The 14120-nt window shown below is 44.5% G+C and overlaps 1 long non-coding RNA gene across 1 annotated transcript in view; it reads right to left on the bottom strand.

Annotated features, from left to right (window-relative positions):
• The window catches only part of LOC125129135 (uncharacterized), a 143960-nt gene extending 130080 nt beyond the window's left edge, over positions 1-13880 (bottom strand). Inside the window, exon 1 of the long non-coding RNA XR_007135420.1 lies at positions 13599-13880. This is a non-coding gene — a long non-coding RNA (uncharacterized LOC125129135). The remainder of the gene's footprint in view (positions 1-13598) is intronic.
• Between the last annotated feature and the right edge of the window lie 240 nt (positions 13881-14120).

Here is a 14120-nt window from a genome sequence, read left to right as displayed (position 1 = left end):
ACACAATGGACTATTACTCAGCCATTTATTTAGTTAGTTAGTTGTCTTTTTGCCTTTTCTAGGGCCACTCCTGCGGCATATGGAGGTTCCCAGGCTAGGGGTCTAATAGGAGCTGTAGCCGCCGGCCTACACCAGAGCCACAGCAATGCCAGATCCGAGCCGAGTCTGCAACCTACACCACAGCTCACAGCAACGCCGGATCCTTAACCCACTGAGCAAGGCCAGGGATCGAACCCAAAACCTCATGGTTCCTAGTCGGATTCGTTAACCACTGCGCCACAGCGGAAACTCCCAAACTTTTATATTTAGAATGAATAAGCAATGAGATCCTGCCGTGTAGCACAAGAAATTATATCCAATTACTTGTGATAGAATATGATAGAAGATAGAGTGTATATACATGTATGTGTATAACTGGGTCACTTTAGTGTTCAGCAGAAATTGACAGCACATTGTTAATCAACTAATTTTAATAAAAAAAAATTAAAAACAGGAGTTCCTGCCGTGGTGCAGTGGAAACGAATCCGACTAGGAACCATGAGGTTTCGGGTTTGATCCCTGGCCTTGCTCAGTGGGTTAAGAATCTGGTGTTGCCATGAGCTGTGGTGTAGGTTGCAGACATGGCTTGGATCCTGCACTGCTGTGGCTGTAGTATAGGCTGGCAGTTGTAGCTCCAATTTGACCCCTAGCCTGGGAACCTCCATCTGCTGTGGGTGCGGCCTTGAAAAGACCAAAAAAAAAAAATTTGAATTAAAATTAAAACCAAAACAAAGTCACACTTAGTAAATGACAGAGGGTTGGGTTGAGAGCCAAGTCCTGATTCCCTTCATTCAGTCAGGAAATGTTTATTGAGCACCTGTTATGTTTCAAGCACTAAGAATACAGCGGTGTCTTATTAACAGACAAAACCCTCTGCCTTCAGGGAGGTTATATTCTCACCTATTGGGGGAAAGAGGCAATAACCATGTAAACTGATTAACTTAAGATAGGTAAGTTCTATGAAGAAAATAAAATAGATCAACAGGGCAAAAAGGGACTGGGAGAGGAGAGAAGTGTCCTAGCAAGAGGGATTGGGAAGGCTTCTCTGAAATGTGAAAGTCATCTGAATCCTGAATGATGATGTGCAAACCACGGAAAGATCTGAGGAAGCGCACGGTTGATGGAAAGGACCACGGGCCCTGCAGAAGGACCCGGCTGAGCTGGGGATGAGAAAGGGCAAGTGTGAAGACTAGAAACAGGGGCAGAAGATGAGCCAGAGAATTGCTAGGGGCGTCTGTAGGTCCTGGTGGGTTTGGATTTTTATTCTAATTTCAGTAGAAGCCAGTCTATAAGCGAGGCTAAAACAGAGGGCAAATCCTGCCAGTTGTCCTATTTTCGATATGTTTCTGCACTGGAGTTAGGGACCCATTCCCTAAAGGTGGCTCAATGTGTAAGACAATCACTAACCAGCTTGCTGGAGGGTGGGTCACCTCACCCAGGAGATTCATTGCCCAGGGAGAAGAGAGAGAGGAAGACCACTCTGTTGTACCTCCACATTCTCCACCTTTCCCCTGCAGAGTACTCAGCCTCTCTCTTTCCAAATCATAGTTCTGGGTGTTCCCACTGTGCCGCAATGGGATCGGTGGCATCTCTGGAGCCCTGGGATGCAGGTTTGACAGGCGGCCCAGCAAAGTGGGGTAAGGATCCAGCATTGCCACAGCTTTGGCATAGGTTGCAAGGGCAGCTTGGGTCTGATCCCTGGCCTGGGAACTCCATATGCCAGGGAATGGCCAAAAGAAAGAAAAAAATCACATTTCTTAACCTCGGCTCTCATGGGAATCATTTAGAGTATATATATATATATTTAAGCCCGGACCCCTAGATCCACCAGTTCTGATTTAATTGGTCCACACTGAGAGAATAAACATACAAATGGACAATGGCCAGACCACACGTGACAAAGGACTCTGGCCCATCTTCTGCAGCAACCAGCCCAGGAAATCAAACTACAAGCTTCTGAAGCACCCAAACACTCAACACTTAATCACTGTGGGCCAGCTTCTCTGATTTTGCTCCCTGCTTCCAACTTAGGACCAGTAAGGAAGGTCAAATATGCACCCTTAACCAATCACATAGGATGCCCTGCTGCTAGATAGCCCACTTCCAGCTTCCGCATGCCAACAACCCCAATCAGAGCACATTTGGAGTCTTCACTTTTTTCCACCTCTTCTGACTGCCTTTGAGTCTCTACCAAACATAAATGATGGTGGTTGTTTCTCCTGCTAGAGCAAGGTCTGAAAAGTCTTTCATTTATCTCCACAGAGTGAGACTCAGGATTTGGGGATTTGGGGGTTGTTTTATTTATTTATTTATGTCTTTTTTTTTTTTTAAAGGACCACAGCATAAGGAAGTTCCCAGTCTAGGGGTCAAATGGGAGCCATAGCTGCCAGTCTTCGCCACAGCCACAGCAAAACGGGATCTGAGCTACATCTGTGACCTATACCACAATCCATGGAAATACTGAAAGCTTAACCCACTGAGTGAGGCCAGAGATTGAACCTGAGTCCTCATGGATATTAGTCGGGTTCATTAACCACTGAGATAGAATGGGAACGCCAGTGTTTTATTTTTTATTTTTATTTTTGGCTGCGCCTGCAGCATGTAGAAGTTCCCAAGCCAGTGATCAAATCCAAACCACAGTAGTGACCTGAACCACTGGAGTGACAATGCCAGATCCTTAGCCCAGAGTGCCACCAGGGCAATTCCTCATTGAGGATTTTTGCATCTATAGTGCATCATCAGAAATAATGGTGAAGAACTGAAAACTTGCTCTAAGATGAGGAATAAGGTAAGGATGCCACTCTTGCTACTTCTATTCAACATAGTATTATAGGTCATAGCCAGAGCAATTAGGCAAGAAAAAGAAATCAAATGTAACCAAATGGGAATGGAAATTGTCTATGCAGATGACATGTTACATGTAGAAACCCTAAAGACTAAACACACACACACACAGAATCAATAATCAAATTCAGTAAAGTTGCAGAATACAAAATTAACATATAAAAATAGTTGCATTTCTATACGCTAACAGTGAGCTATCTGAAAAGGGAATTAGGAAAACAATCTCAATTACAATAGCACTAAAAAGAATAAAATACTTAAAAAATAAATTTTACTAAGGAGGTAAAAGTTTTGTGCACTAAAAACTGTAAAACGTTGATGAAAGAACTCTCCAAAGCAGTCTAAAGATCTGATGCAATCCCTATCAAAATCCCATAACACTTTGGCTCTTGGGGTTTGTATCATTTGCTAATTTCGGCATTGTAAATACTCCCAACATGGCTGATTTCACGCTAACAACATGATGATAAACTGATCTCGTGTTAGATGTTCTTACCACAATGAAATAACTAAAAATTTATGAATAAAATTTAAATAATGCAAATCTTTAGGCAGCAAAGACATAGTGAGTTGGACACACTGGGAATGAAGGCGGCTGTCTGTTTTAAAAGTCCTCCAGATGATTCTAATACATGCCAAAGTTAGAGAACCACTACTCTAAATAAAATTTGAACAGATATTTAATAACATTGGTTTGAAGGGTCACTGAATTATTAGCCTCCTTAGGATGCTCATGTGTTTTCAAGTTGGAGAAATGTTATCTTCACCAATGACTAATAACTTACCGAGTACCTCCTGTGTGCCTCATGCTGTTCTAAATATATTAAATGTTATAATAATCCCATGAAGTAAAGAGCATTATTATTCTTATCATTGTTCCAATTCCTAGCCAGGATTCAAGCCCAGGGAATCTGGCACCAGAGTCTCCCATTCTAGTTGCTCATTACATGGTGCCTGGCACAATATGTAATAAACGCTCATGAATTCTGAATGTGAAATGTCAAATATTTGGGGCCTGAAAGAGATCTCTGCTGGAGTAGTATGTCCAGGGGATTGGGAATGCCAGGGGTGGGGAGGAAAGCAGCAGGGGAAGGAAAAAGGAGGAAGGGGCAGGCAGGAGGCAGTGTGAGCCTATCAGGTATCCAGAAGAGGGTACTGGAAGGGGGAAAGGAAACAGCAACGTCAAACACCAATCTTTGCCAAGTTCTGGGGGATGGCTGAGGTCAGCCACGGGACCCTAACCTTCTGAGGCTACATTGAATTCCCAACCAGAAAGGAAGCCAAGATCAAGCCTCTGAGATGCTTTGGGGAAGTCCAGAATGAGTGGGGGTACAGATTTGATTCCTCAAGACCCTCTTTCTTTCCTCTTCTGTGACAATCTCACCTCGGGGCTGCTTCTGAAGGCATCTCCAACCCCATGAACCATGTGTATATAGAATATGCATCCTTGAAATGACTAGATGAGAATTTTAAGCTGCAAACCTTCACTTTGCCAACACATCCAAGAGGCTTTACATATTGGGCTACAGACAGTGGGATTAATGAAGTGAGGAGCTTGCAGGCTGGTGGTGGAGACAGACATGGAAACAAACAGAGTCCAGAGGCGAAGTTCTACATCGGCTGATGAACAAAGCTCTGAGGCCACACAGGAAGGGCTAAAGAAAAGTTTCAGAAGGGAAGTTGTACATGAACAATGCATTAAAGGGCTAGAATCTCCCAGACCCACAAGGTGGGGAAGGGGATTCCAGGCAGAAGGAACAGCATGACCTAAGGCGCAGAGTGATCAGAGTGTAGGAAATGGCAAGGGAGCAATGAGCGGTTTTGTGGCCAAGGGGAAGAATGAGCACACAGGAGGAACAGAGGAAGGTGCAAGAGTTAGTAGGAAATGTGTGCAGGGGTCAAATTAGATGGGGCTTTGAGGGAATGTAAAAACCCACATAAGTTGACTTGAGCTAAAAAGATGAATTTGCCGTAAATAGGAAATCCTCAGAACCCAAAGATTGGGATACATCAGGTTGCCAAGAAGGACTAGAACTTGGAAGTAGAAGGTTGTGCTGAGTCCAGGCCCTGTTCATGCTTCATTTTTTATCCCACTTCTCTCTGCAGACAAGAATGTTTCCTTCTCTAGCCATCCAGACAGGAATTCTGGCCAATCCAGTCTATGTGACACAACACCTGTCCTGCCTTAGAGCTCTAGAGTTTACAAGGCGCAGATTCAGACACACGGAGAAAATAATTCTGTGGCCCCAATTCCAATTCTTGGTGTGAGCACTCTACTCAGTACAGCTCCAGTCATGGCACCACCCTGGTTCAATCAACTATCACTGAGGGGTGAGGTCACACTTTGCAAATATGGTACCTGGAAACCCAGCTCTGGATGGAGTGGGAACGATTCCCAAAGAAAGGGGGATCTGTGACTCATGGGCTGGGTGGATACCCCAGAAATTCTCACCCTCGGCCCTATAAGGCATGGTAAGGGGTTTAGACTTCATTCTGTGGATGGGCAACTGGAGGGACAGAAAGGAGTGACACAATCACATTGGTCTTTAGAAAGGTTGTAGACAAGAGGGAAAAGGGCCACAATGGGGAGAGACTAAAGGCTGGGGGACCACTTGGGAAAATAACCAGACTGCAAAGTGAGGAGACTCAAATTAAGAATAGGTGGTGAGAATGGAGAAGCATTTTAAGGGTTCAAACAATAGGACTTGGGGACCGAAAGTGGAGCCTGAGGGGAAAGGAGCCGAGAGGTTCCTTGGTGTCCTGCCCATGTGACAGGGAAGCGAGTGGGCTGGTAAGTAGGACAGAGGCTACAGAAGGAGGAGGAGTTGGGAAAGAGGTGCATGGAACACAGAGATTGGGCAAGTTAGGCTAGTTCAGAACAGACTGAATTTGAGAAGTGATCAGATGACAAAAATCAATGGATCCCATCCCCTGTTCCTTTCCCCAGACACACCCCTTCCAACAAGTGGCACTGTTAATAACAGAGCATTGAGAGGCCTTTTATTAATTATTCTCATCTCATTGGGTGGTGACAGTAAAATCAGGAGCAAGGCAAGTGTAGAAGCCAGATTGTGGGCTTTGGAGTCAGTCCATGTGTGCACTGGTCGGCTGTGTGATCTTGAAAAAAGTACTCGACCTCTCTGAATCTCAATTTTCCCATGTGTGAAATGGTATATCAGGCTGATCTTCTAGAATTATTGTGTCAAGTAAGTGTAATAGGAGTTCCTGTCTTGGTGCAGCAGAAACGAATCTGACTAGGAACCATGAGGTTGCGGGTTTGATCCCTGGCCTTGCTCAGTGGGTTAAGGATCTGGCATTGCTGTGAGCTGTGGTGTAGGTCACAGACATGGCTCAGATCTGACATGGCTGTGGCTGTGGTGTAGGCTGGCGGCTACAGCTCCGATTCGACTCCTAGCCTGGGAACCTCCATATGCTGCGGGTGCAGCCCTGAAAAGACAAAATACAAAATAAATAAATAATTAAAAATTTTTTAAAAAGTAAGTGTAATAATATCTGTAGTGTTCTTACAATATAGAAAGTCCTCAGGGAGTTCCTCAGGGTCTACAGCTCTGACTAGACCTCTAGCCTGGGAACCTCTAAATGCCGCAGGAAGCAGCCCTAGAAAAGGAAAAAAAAAAGTAAATAAAAGACCAAAAATTAAAAAAAGAAAGTCCTCAGTAAGTGGTCATTAGGCCGCTCCCTCGGTATATGGAGGTTCCCAGGCTGGGGGTCAAATCAGAGCTGTAGCTGCCAGCCTATGCCAGAGTCACAGCAACGCAGGATCTGAACTGCATCTGCGACCTACACCACAGTTCACAGCAACGTGGGATCCTTAACCCACTGAGCAAGGCCAGGGATTGAACCTGCAACCTCATGGTTCCTAGTCGGATTTGTTAACCACGGCACCACGACGGGAACTCTGGGATCATTGCTATTTTTATCCATCATGTGGTCTGGATCTTTGCTTGCAGGCAGAAATGCAGCATCTGCAGCCTCAGGACTGAAGCTCAGTTTCCCTAAGGAGCAAGCCCACCCTCCCCGCCATAAATGCCTCCTGAAATAACTAATCAAACCTACTTATCATTTAAAGAAACTCTTCTGTATCACAGTAATTGAATCCTAAACCAGTGCAAAATTTGAGTCTATACCGGCAATCCACTGACTGAACTACCTGATAAATTTGACTGTGTAGTCGATCCAATTGATTGTGAAGAGGAGCAATAGTCATTTACTGGCTCTTTCTGACAGTCTGAGAACTGTTCTGGGGCTTTACAAAATAGAAACTCATTAAATCCTCACAAACAACCCTACAAAGCTGGTGCTATCATTATCATCCCTCTTTTACAGAGGAGAAAACTGAGGCCCAGAGATGTGACTGCTGGATGCAGTGAAGCCAAGATTTGCTCCTAGGAAGTTTTTCCCCAGAGCTCATAGGCTCAGCGGGTCACAAATATTATGGAATTCACACTCTTATTTTTCATTGTTCTTCCAGAGGACATCTCACTGTTCAACTGAGCATTGATTATCAAGCCTGTCTCCACCCAATGTAAGGAATGTTGAAAAGAATTTCATTTGGGACTAATGTCCTCTTTGAAATTAATCAGGGCAGTTAGCTCCTCACACACCCTCATGCTTGGATTCAAATAGTCTCTTTTGGAGTTTCCATCGTGGCTCAGCAGTTAACGAACGCAACTAGTATCCATGAGGACGTGAGTTCAATCCCTGGCCTCGCTCAGTGGGTTAAGGATCTGATATTGCTGTGAGCTGTGGTGTAAGTCACAGATGCAGCTCAGATCCTGCACTGCTGTGGCTGTGGTGTAGGCTGGTGGCTACAGCTCCAACTCGACCCCTAGCCTGGGAACCTCCATATGCTGCAGGTGCAGCCGTAGAAAAGGCAAAAAGACAAAAAAAAAAAAATCCTCTTTTGAGGAAAGGGACTCTACCAAGGGAGCCAAGGTATTTACGGCACTTTTGAGCCTTGTGGTACTTGGCTTCCGGTCATGACTTGGGTTGGAGGCGGGAAGGATGTCAAAAATCTGAACACACAATGGGAGGGCCCCCTTCAGGGGAGGCCATCCACAGTGTTTGTCTTGGGAGACCCAGTCCCAGAAATGTTCAAATAGATCAAGATTCTTTTTTTTTTTTTTTGTCTTTTTTCCTTTTCTAGGGCTGCTCCTGCTGCATATGGAGGTTCCCAGGCTAGGGGTCGAATCAGAGCTGTAGCCACCAGCCTATACCACAGCCACAGCCATGTCAGATCTGAGCCATGTCTGTGACCCACACCACAGCTCAAGGCAACACCGGATCCTTAACCCACTGAGTAAGGCCAGGGATGGAACCTGAAACCTCATGGTTCCTAGTTGGATTCGTTAACCACTGCGCCACGACAGGAACTCCCAATAGATCAAGATTCTTAACCTTGGAGAGGGGTCAAAGAGCCCCTTGAGAATCTAAAGCAGCAGCTACCTCTCTCCTCACAAAAAAACACATAAGTAAAATCCCTTACAGTCTGGGCGAGCATGGACCCCTGAAATGTATCTTTGAACTTCTGGTTAAGAAGCTCTGCTGCAGAAGATAGATGAGCCAGGCCCTTGATAATCATCCTCCCCAATCAGTCTCGGCTTATTAATTTGTAATGTAACTCCCTGGAAATCACTCTGTAATATTGAAATTCATTATGCTCACTTATCTTGCTCTGCCCTTGAGACACTTGGGAAATGAGTTGCAGAGACCAACTCGGATGGGCAGGCACCGTTTCGCACCTGTCACACATTATATAAGGAGCTATGTCCTGCCTTGCCAGCCTAGAGTACAGACCAAGGTTGCAGCTCTGAAAATTCAAAAGGAGTCCAAGCCCTCATCTGGATGATGATGAAAAATCTATTCTTGTTATAAGCTTCTCCGTCCCTAAATAATTTCTGAAAACTCTAAGAAATGGTTATATAGTCTGTCCTCTATAATGATATAATGGATATATGTCCTATATAACCTATATAACTATATAATGTCCATATGACTATATAATGTTTATATAGTCAAGCCTTCTGGCTGTTTCTGAAGCCCACCCTTCCCCCCTTTGGGGCCCTTCCTGTGTTGGTCAATAACATGAAGCGTTCCATGCACCAGAGCAAGTCAGCAGATCAATAAGGAGTTCTCTTCAACCTCCCTAATTTGAAGAGTCACCGACATCCACCCTATGGGGACCACAGCAAAGCCAGTAGCAGTCTTGTTATGGTTTCTGTTGACCAGTGCTTACAGCTAACACATTGCTTCATGCATTACTCAAGTGGTAGAGAGTAAAGATTTCATTGAATCAGGATCTACGGGAATGTTTGTTTATAAACTCTCTCATTTCAGTAACAATAAGTATGTGCATAAACTCAAAGATGTACTTATGCATCAAACCATTCAAGTGATAAAGACATTATCTGTAATAGTTTACAAGGCAGCATCCATTATGCACATTTTCTCTAGCTCTCCCCAGCCAGACAATTCTAGCCTACAGATTAAGAAGACATGGGTCAGCGGAGTTCCTGTCATGGCTCAGAGGTTAACGCATCTGACTAGGAACCATGAGGTGGCGGGTTCGATCCCTGGCCTTGCTCAGTGGGTTAAGGATCCAGCGTTGCCATGAGCTGTGGTGTAGGTCACAGATGCGGCTCGGATCTGGGGTTGCTGTGGCTCTGGCATAGGCAGGTGGCTACAGCTCCGATTAGACCCCTAGCCTGGGAACCTCCACATGCCACGGGAGCGGCCCTAGAAATGGCAAAAAAAAAAGACAGGAATCAGGGGTCAGGATCAGAAAGTTTTGGTCCTAAAGTATCTGCCACTCTTTCCCAGGGCCTGAGTCTAACTAGTAGCACTAGTTAGATAATAGTCTCACTCTCTATTGTGAATTTGTTGAACTAGACAGCTATTTTCTCAGGGACTCACAGGCCATTCAGAGGTAAGAACATGGGAAGATGAGTGGAGGACTGGGAGGAGTTCCCAAGCAAAGCTGGGAAACCATGGCAGGATATTCCAGTAGCCGGGGAGCAGCGGGTGTCTGGGGAGTGAGATTCCCATCAGATGGGAATGATGGAGAAAGGAGAGGGGTAGCTTGTCTACCCCTTGTCGGATACGTAATTCGAGTCCAGGCCAGTACCACTCTTCCCAGACTCATCAAGAGTTGTCTAAGGTAATGCACGCCTATTACTACGTGGTTCAGATTTTCACATGAGTCCGATGAAACTCCATCCTCCACACCTTGATGTCATTTAGGTTCTGCCTGATTACTTCTTTACACTGGACCTGTAATAAATTCTAATTTGCAAAGTCATTCTACAATCCCTCACAAAACGAACCACTCCAAAACTTAGTGACTTAAAGCAATAACCACAGCTATGTCAAGTAATTTTTATCAAAGTATTTGAACCACATACCCTGAAGCTAAAGGCAAAAATTCTCTCTAAACACTGACCTCAGGTTAGCAGTTTTGTTTTGCTTTTTTTTCTGCACAGGTGTGGTTTAAGAATTTTGAAATGACTTTCTCTATATTCTTGGGTTAAGAAGATAAGGTAATATGTCATGAGTAAGAGGACCCAGATTTTTCACTGTTGGGAAAGGAAATTATCAATTTAGAAAGTGAGACAGCTAGAATGAAGCCCTAAGGTGTTGGATTAGAATCGGAGGTATCAGTATGAACTTATGGTTTGAACTAATGGTTTGGTTTTTTTGTTTGTTTGCTTGTTTGTTTTGTATTTTCTAGGGCTGCACTCACAGCATATGGAGGTTCCCAGGCTAGGGGTTTAATCGGAACTGTAGCCGCCGGCCTACACCACAGCCACAGCAACACGGGATCTGAGCCGCATCCATGACCTACACCACAGCTCACGGCAATGCCGGATCCTTAACCCACTGAGCAAGGCCAGGGATCAAACCCACAACCTCATGGTACCTAGTCGGATTTGTTAACCACTGAACTATGACAGGAACTCCTAAACTAATGGTTTTTAATACACAGAAATAGATATAAAATAAAGTGAATTTTCATATATATGTGTTTGTGCAGGTGAATATATATATATATATATATATATATACTTACTTCTTTCCACTAAGAAGGCCAAAAAGCAATGACATTCCAGAAGCAGTGAGCATGCCTAGCAGCCAGATCTTGGTTTCTAAATACCTTTCCCCACTAAAAAGAATGAGCGCTCCTTAGGAAAATGGTTGATTTCAAAGGCTGAGGCAGGACAGTGCAAGATGACCCTGGAGCACCTTGTGCCAAAAAAATATAGAAATACTCAAAGAATGATAGAACACATGAAAGGATGTAGAGCCAGTTGAAGAGGGCCCTAAAGGCCAAATCTTGGACCATCTAAGCATCAGAATAAATCATGAAAGTAACCAGTAATAACCAACAGAACCAAATATAAATAAATCAGTAAAATGGGTACAAATAAAAAGGGGAGGAGAAGAGCTCTTTCATTTTTTTTTTGAAGAAGCACTTTTTATTTTATTTTTTTATCACATTGTTTTTAAGAGCTCTTTGTTATACTGGAATAAAATAAATGCAGAAGGAATGATGAAAGTATAAAATCATCATTTGGCGATCATCGTGGTAATAACTGATTCATCAATTGAATCATCGACGGATACTAAAGCTAGTGGATCAAAGCGTCATGAGAAACAGGATATTTACACGGTCTCAAAGAGTCACACATTCATCACAAAGAAAAAAACAGTAACTTTACATGAAGAAAACTGTCAGACATCATCATAACCAAGTTCAAATGCAATTCGCCAGCAATGGGACAAATCAACATGGCGTATCTCTTGCTAGGATTCACTGAAAAAAAAAAAATCTCTCATATTTCTACCCCAAAAATGTATAAACTGAATCCAATCATGAGGAAATACCAGAAACCCAAATGAAGGGACATTCCACAAACCAAACTGGCTAGTACTCTTCAGAGGTGTTAATGCCATAAATGGCAAAGACAGTCAGGGGAACTGATCTGAGTTAAAGGAGATGAGAGAGCCCTGACAAGTGAATGCAATATGCGATCCAGGATTTTCTTGCTACACAGGACATTTTGCACAATGGGCAAAATTTAAGCAAGGTCTGTTAGGTTATATGATAGCATTATAAAAATGTAATTTTCCAATGTTATAATTAGACCGTGTTTATATAAGAGCCTTTTTTATTTTTAGGGAGATACACACTGAATTATGTAGGGGCTAAGAGTTATCATGTCTTACTTTCAAACAGCTGAGAGTGGTGGAGGGTGGGGGGTGAAATGTTAACTTTGGGCTATTTGGGTGAAATGTACATGGGTTTGGGGGGTACTATTTTTCTATCTTCTTCTGTAAGTCTGTAATTGTGTAAAATAGAAAAAGATTTAAAACAATGATTTTCTTATTCCTCCTGCTTCTGTGGATTATGGGGCTCAGCTGGTTGGTTTTTCTTTTGCTCTTACTCAAGATCTCCTGCTCATCTTAGTGGGGGCAAGAATATCCAAGATGGCACCACTTTCTGCTCCCTCTCTCATCCTCTTTTTGGGGGGAGGGTGACTGGAAGGCTGGGCTCAGAGGACCACTAAAACATGGGGGCCTTTCTCTCATTCAGTGTCAGAGTCTCTCCCTCTCCAGGCTTTTCCACTTGGTCTCCCCAGGAGGGTAGCTGGACTTCTTACATGGTGAGCGGGCACTCCTACAAGTCCCAAAGCAGAAGTCGCCAGGCCTTCTTGGGTCTTAGGGCCGGAGGAGGTATTTGTTGCTTCTGCTGTGGTCTGCATTGACTCTAGAGAGCCACAGGGCCAGGCAGATTCACTGTGGGAGGGACTTCACAAAGTTGTGACTTTTGGGGGGGTTCCCTCGGGGTCAGGTCTGGAGACCAGCTAACATAATGACAACAGAACTGAATGAGGGAAGCAGAATCACTGTGGGTACCAAATAAGAGGTTTTCTATATGAATAAGACCTTACACAATTGGGAGAGAAACTGAGGAAGGGGGTTCAAAAGGAGGCGCTGGGGGCTTGGCCAAAGCACCATCATGGTGGGACAAGTCAGAGCTTTCAGGGAACCGGGGAAATCAGGGACTCCGAGCCCTTGGAGAGACCACAGGAGGCTGGCAGGAAGTCCATAGGAGGCTGTTGCCTCTGTGTCTGGGGTTGGGTCTGCAGGTGCCATTGGTTGGCATGGCCAATGGCCAGAGAAAAGAGCTAATCACAGACGCAAGAAGAGTGAGGACAAGCTGCAAGCTGCCAGCACTTTTGCATTGGAATTTCACTGCATTTAAAACAGCATGACTGGAGTTCCCGTCGTGGCTCAGTGGTTAACGAACCCGACGAGTAATCAAGAGGTTGTGGGTTTGATCCCTGCCCCTGCTCAGTGGGTTGGGGATCCAGCACTGCCGTGAGCTGTGGGGTAGGGCACAGTCGAGGCTCGGATCTGGCGTTGCTGTGGCTCTGGCAAAGGCCGGCGGCTACAGCTCGAATTGGACCCCTGGCCTGGGAACCTCCATATGCCGCGGGTGCAGGCCTAGAAAAGACAAATAAATAAATAAAACAGCATGACTTTCAGAGAATATTGGTTAGCTAAGGCTAAATTTTTGAAAAAAAAAAAAAGCAAAAGCAATGCACGTTCAGATCAGAAATGTATCCCAAACCGTTTTCTACCTTAAATAAGCAAGAATGACAATAACCGACATTTTTAGACTCATGGTGACTTACCGGACACTGAAGAGCTTTCTGAACTGGGTTCGGTGCTGACGTCTGGGGTCACTACGGGGAGCAACACCTGACCAGGCCTTGTCTGGAGGTGGAAGCCATGATTCCAATGAGCTCACAAATAAGAGGATAATTGCAGGCTGATGTAGGTTTTCTAAGGGTGAGTCAACCATTAGTGACTCCATTATTTTCTGCACGGTCCACTACTAAGGCAGGAAGGTTTTCTGGAGAACTTTTTGGTAGAAGGATAAAATTCCTTCTCAACATCGCTGCTCCCTGCCGGCCTCCATCTGGCCCCGCCCCCCGAGGGCTGGGCTGCATTTAGCCCCTGATTGCCTCTGCCTCTCTGCCTCCCTCCCATTGGCCAATTTTCCCTTCTCCTTCTAACCTTCCTTCTAACACCTGCTGGGCTTGTTTGGTTACCAGCCCTCTTCTCCCAGTTACAGAAAGGTAATTACAGAGATTAAAGGGAAATTTAGGTAGTTGGCTAATTATTAAGCAACCTTTCCCAAGAACACTGAGGAT

Source organism: Phacochoerus africanus, chromosome 6 (assembly GCF_016906955.1).
Source record: "Phacochoerus africanus isolate WHEZ1 chromosome 6, ROS_Pafr_v1, whole genome shotgun sequence".
In the NCBI taxonomy this organism is placed as follows: domain Eukaryota; kingdom Metazoa; phylum Chordata; class Mammalia; order Artiodactyla; family Suidae; genus Phacochoerus; species Phacochoerus africanus.
Note: the sequence above shows the minus strand (reverse complement) of the source record. Positions and strands in the feature narration are given on the sequence as shown.